Consider the following 6,000-nt stretch of genomic DNA (forward strand, 5'->3'; position numbering starts at 1 on the left):
CTCGCTCCCTGGAAGCACCATATAGGCAGGTACGGTAGATGGGGAAAACGAGGGCAAATGGGATTCAGGCCCTGTTGAGTTCCGGCGCAAAATTTTTTCCATTGGAATCGTATTAATTTGAAGTACTAAATGAAGTTTATTTACAAAATTTTTTGCACAGATGGGTTGTAAATCGCGAGACAAATCTAATGATGCTAATTAATCCATGATTAATCAATAATTAGCGGATGGTTATTGTAGCATCACTGTTGCGAATCATGGATTAAGCAGACTCATTAGATTCGTCTCGCGATTTACAGCCCATCTATGCAAAAAAGTTTGTAAATAAACTTTATTTAGTATTCTATATATGTGTCGAAATATTTGATGTGATAGTTTTTTTTACGTTTAACGGGTTTATGGGGGTGGTAACGCCTCACCCGCGTGTGTTCGTCCTGGATTGAAATATGGAATCCTATGCATGCTTTGCTTGGTCTTCTCATGTCCTCTGCTCGATCTGTCCCGCTCCACATGCTAGTACCTAGCTAGATAGATAGGCTGCTATATATGTTCCACCCTTCTAGTTAGTTCACTTTTTTTACGGTCCTCTCCACCTCTTTAATCTATAGTTTGTCACTGTACTTACAAGGCCTATACTTAGATGCACATCAATATTTTGATGTAGTAACTTGAATTGTGTGTATGTTCTGACCTGGTTCATAGGTTTTGGCTGCAGCTGATCCACTTTGGTGTCTAGACGTCCAACTTGAGCTGATGGCAACAAAATAAATATTCAAAGTAAATGGATGTATAGATTTTGGTTTAGTCATCTCATTGTAATTTATTTTATCCGAAGAGTGCGACCGTCGATCAAGAACTTTAATTTATATTTCTCTTCATTGTCATATTTATAGCATATCTTTATGGAACATGCTGAATATAGAAAAAAGTACCTTATATAAATATATTTAAAGGTTTATATATTTTTATTAGGGATATATTTGTTCACTTTTGAACCAGCAACGTACATTTTTTATTCAGATTTATTCCGTGTCAGCTGATTGAAATTTTGCTATTCATCAATCGACGACATGGATCGTTTTTTTTTATCATACGACATGGCTCGTTGGATCAGAAACGGACGTCAATATTCCAATGCGTGTTATTTTCACTTTTGGGTCCGCAGCAAAATTTCGTCACGCCCGTTACTTGTTATCGGATTTGAAATTGAGGTTGGTGAGACCCGTTTTGGTTTTACAGATCACATTAATTTGGCTAGTCACGTCAACATTTCCCCTCCACCGCTCCCCCACCCAGACCCTCCACCTGCTCCATCGTGTGTGAGGAGGCGAGCAGGCGGCGATGGCTCCCAGGCTGTTGTAACAGGACCGCCCAAATTAAACCGGCTTAAGTGCGCTAACTATCATCTTAATGTTTAATCAAGTTACTGTGCACTTAAAACGGTGTAATCCGGACGTCTGTCGGTTTAAGGATCGAAAAACACTGGAAGTCTCGCACGAAGACGAGCACAGATGATTACAAGCAGACAAAATTTCTCAAAGTTAATTTACAAAGTGGAGTTTTACACACAAGTTTACGTAAAATATCAGAATTCAAAATGCAGCGGAAACTAATTAGAAGTTGAGTTTAGAAAAAGAACGATTACTACGATGACGTGAGGACGTCACATCGAGCCCACCGATGTGAATCCTGGTTAGCTCCAGCCAGCAGCAGTTACCTGAAAACAGGGTGACAACAAACCCTGAGTATACTAATACTCAGCAAGGCTTACCCGACGTTGGGTATACTTAGCCCATTATCTAGACATGCCAGGCTTTTTGGCTCTGGAGTTCTTTTGCTGAAATGCTGCTAGGAGTGAATCCTTACTTTCAATATTTTAGCTCCATTTAGTACAGCGAGTATTAACTAAATTCGCCTAAACATCTAGAGCACACATGGTGGAGCAGATTATTCTTCAGTAACTCACAAACCAATCTTTTCCATTCCTCTTTCATTCCCTTTTCTTACTACGATGTGACAAAGAGATCAAGGCTCTCATAACCGCGAGTCACGGCGAATCGATCCGATTTAACCTTGCAAGGTGGACCTAACTCACACGACACATGCAAGCCCTGTCGGGCCACGCGCGTCAACTGTTTCCACATTATCACGGCATCTGAACTACGCCTGCTAAAACCCAGGTGATGGGCCCCTCGCAGTGAACTCCCGGAGAACCCGGAGGCGGCATCCTATCCAACACCCGCCAACTCCCACGCCCAGCGTAGCATGGCGGAATTCAAATCACCGCTGTAAGGTGGTACACAGCTTACCGGTTTCGACTACCTCCTACTTCCGGTATGTGGTTAGTACTGTTCAATCCTCGATCAGCACTGCCAACAACGGAACGGTCCTCAATCGACACAGGCGGAGGTCCACTTTCCAAACATTCCATATCCATAATCCAATTCCTCTCCGCCCGGTCTCCATTTTTCTTTCCTCACAGATTCATTCTCAAACCACTTTTCCATAAGTAACCAGGACCTATAGCTCGCGAGTGACAGGAATCACTCGACTTCTACCGAGCCCTAATTAAGCATTGCAATACTAACGACCTGCACACTAGTGGAGTAACTGAGGAAACCTAGGGATCATGCATCTACGGTTCCCATCAACTCCTAGAACGTAAATGCACAATAATTATATAAATAAACATTGAATACTGAAGTTAAGGGTTATGCTCCGGGGCTTGCCTGGGATTAACACTGAATTAGTTAGTGTTGGTTAGATGACACTCGCTTGACGAGCACCTGCCTTCGGTCGTGCACATCGGGATCCATCCATCCATCTTCTGGATATGTCAACCAAACATCATCTTCGGGTTCGGCTCCGACTTTATCCTTTAGCTCCACGCGTCGTACATCTAGCGTACCTATATGATATGCAACGATGCAAATGCATGAACGTAAAGAAAACAACACACGAGGCATTTTAAAAGGCATACAAGATAAACTGAGTCACACCACACCGATTTAAGCACCAAAAGGTGTTTAATTAGATACTACTCAAATCTTCCATAGAAAGATAGCAAGGAACATCAAGTATGGTAAGCAAAGCACGAGAGAGCAACTAAAGACTTTATTTAGCTAACAAGCCAACATAAGCAAGTTTTATAAAAACCACCAACATACTAGCTCTAAATGATTTCACAAGGTTAGCACATGAACAAAACAAGTTGCCGCAATTATCTATGCAGGAAAACATTTCTTAGCAATAACAAAAGAAAAACTATATCTAGGAACCATATAAATGTAAAAACTTGTCATGCAGCAAGAACCTGATAGCACAACTTAATTAGCATGACAAGATACTGATAAAGAGTGTAAAAACAATTTACCAACATTTATTGCTAACATAAAGCATTTATTTTAGCCTAAACAAGACAAATTGAACAAAAAAATAGATTTACACACATGTGCATAGCTTTTGGACATGAAATTTTTACAGTGAACTAAATATGCAAAGAGTAAGCTAATGCATAAATTTCATAATTTTTCGACTTCCAAAACTGCAGATATTAAATAAACAAGCTAAAACAAGCATTAATCATGATTAAATCAAAATATCACAGAAACATTAAACAACTAGCAGCTTAATTATTTTTCCTAAGTTATACATGTAAAAAAAAACGCTAACCCAACTGGTTTTACCTTTTTACCATTTTTCTACTATTTACTAAGCATTTTCAAAGCTTGCAACCACTTAAACTAACATTTAAACTAGAGCAAAAACTATTTAGAAACTTAAGATCAACCTGCAAGGAAAGTTGTAGATCTTAGAACAAGGAATCCAACAAATTTTAGTTTGCATTTTTCTGATTTTTCTATGATTTACTACGATTTTTCAAAGTTTCAGCCAATGTATTACAAAGGAACCCTTCGCAGCACTATTCATATGAGTCATAGACTTCGCAGAAAACCCCCTGGACTTGTTCCAATTCTTGTGTGGAGCCCCTGGTCGCGATTTTTGGAACAGAGAGGCTCGGGGAGCTTTGTACCAGCAAGAGGAGGCCATCCCGGCGGCCGGGGAGGGGTGGGGAGCATGAGGGACACGAGAGCTACCTCTGGGTGGTCTCGTTGAGGGTTGGGGGCGACCGGAGAGGCGCCGGCGGCGGGAGCAGTGAGCGGCAGTGGTGGCGGCGCCATGAACGAGCATGGAAACTTGTGGAACGCGATGGAACGTGGAGAGCACGAGCTTCAGCGAGTCGAGAGGAGTCGATTCTAGCCGTTGGTTGGTGGAAACTGTGGCCGAGAGATGGAGTTCAGCGACGGCCTGAGTTTCGACGAAACTTTAATGGAGACCGGTGGGCGGGGGTGTCCATTCCAACTGGGGAGAGCTTGTCCGGGAGCTGAGGTTGCGGGAGGAGGTGCGGGTGGATGTGGTGCGGCTCCTCGCGGAGTGAATCGAGGCGCGGTGGCCCAGGATGGCCGGAGCGGCGGCGATAGCGGCTCTGCTCGGCTCGACCAAGCTAGAGGAGGGAGGAACTGGAAGGGGGAGAGGGAGTGGATAGAGATGCCGAGAGAGGATAAGGCCGGGGAGGTCGCGAAGGCTCGTGCCCAGGCTGCCACGGGAGCCGGCGCCACACAGCACGTCGGCGAGCAGGTGCTCGCCGCGCGTCACGTGGCCATGGGTGGCGGAAGGGAGCAGATAAACAGCGGGAGAAAATGGTTCAACGAAACTTAGCTCGATTTTGACCGTCCAAAACTCAAAACTTCATATAGAAACTCGAAAAATTCCAAGAATGAAAGTTGTTCAAAATTTGATTTCCTCCAACTTTTGTTTTAGGCAAAACTTTATTTGAAGATCAAATCATGGTTCAAAATTTGAAATGTTAAAACCAAAGCATTAATGTCCTATTCAAAGCAAAATTAAAAGTTTTCATCAACTTTTTGTACTGAAACTTGAAAAACCATAAACACGAAAGTTTTTCGCCATTCCAAACTCTACAACTTTGTTTTTAGGCAAAAGTTGATTTGAACAAGAATTTCAAAGTTGTTTTTAAAGCATGTTTTATTGGGTTGAAACCTAGACATCATTTCATGTGTTAAAGTACTAGCAAAATTTAATCAAAAATATTTTATGCATGCACGGTTAGTGTTAATGACGATAACAAACACATGATTAACCTTAACTACAGGTAATTAACACCTGGGGTGTTACAACCCTACCCCCTTAAAAGAATCTCGTCCCGAGATTCAGAACGGAAGACTCTTAAGGGAAGTGGAGCAGACCAACCATCAAAAACGGCAGGAAACAATCCAACCAGATAAGCTCGATGTTGATGGTAGGAGCCGTTGCAAATAAGGATTGAGAACTTAGAGAAAATTCAAGAAGCAAAGTGTAAGAAACACGATATCTTCCGAAATTTTGTCCGACTGGTAACTTGTCCAACTTTACGTTTTCTATGCCCTCTTGTCCCCACAGTGATGGCACATGTTGCATGATCATCTCGCCAGATCAACCAGGGTCCCTGGTCTACCACCTCTTGCAGTCTTCTAACATTTTCGTCCATTAGTAATTCTTTCAAGATCATCCCTTTGGTAACTTCGGAAGAAAGACTCACTAGATTTAGGTCCGGTTTAGAGATTTCTAGGCAGAACAGCGAACGATAGATATGGGGAATGCCCATGAGGAGATATCACACCGACATAGTTGTACAAGGGATCATGATTAGCAACCTCAATCCTAGTGTGTGTCGAGTAGTATAAGCATGTGTCGATTGCTCAGCGTAGGCTCTTGGTTTCCTTGCGACACCGTCAAGCATACTTCCAATGAGAAATCCCTTGTAGCACAGATAGATCATGCACGGATAAGCATTACAAGACGGAGGGATAGCAAGGAGATGATCCAAAAACAGAGGCATAAAATGAGAGCAATAGGGATTTGCTGCCGCAGACTGCAGGAAATAAAACTCTGGCTTAAGTTAAGATCCACATACAGCTTGCGTCCATCGACGAAATTATC

General features: G+C 42.5%; 1 long non-coding RNA gene across 1 annotated transcript; it reads right to left on the reverse strand.

The window, feature by feature from the left end:
* Nucleotides 1-2,655: 2,655 nt before the first annotated feature.
* Nucleotides 2,656-4,608, reverse strand: LOC120693200. The gene is made up of 2 exons (XR_005682919.1): nt 4,098-4,608; nt 2,656-2,908 (listed from the first exon to the last, which is right to left on the reverse strand). It is a non-coding gene; the product is annotated as an uncharacterized LOC120693200 (long non-coding RNA).
* Nucleotides 4,609-6,000: the final 1,392 nt, after the last annotated feature.

This window comes from Panicum virgatum, chromosome 9N (assembly GCF_016808335.1).
Source record: "Panicum virgatum strain AP13 chromosome 9N, P.virgatum_v5, whole genome shotgun sequence".
Taxonomy (NCBI): Eukaryota; Viridiplantae; Streptophyta; class Magnoliopsida; order Poales; family Poaceae; genus Panicum; species Panicum virgatum.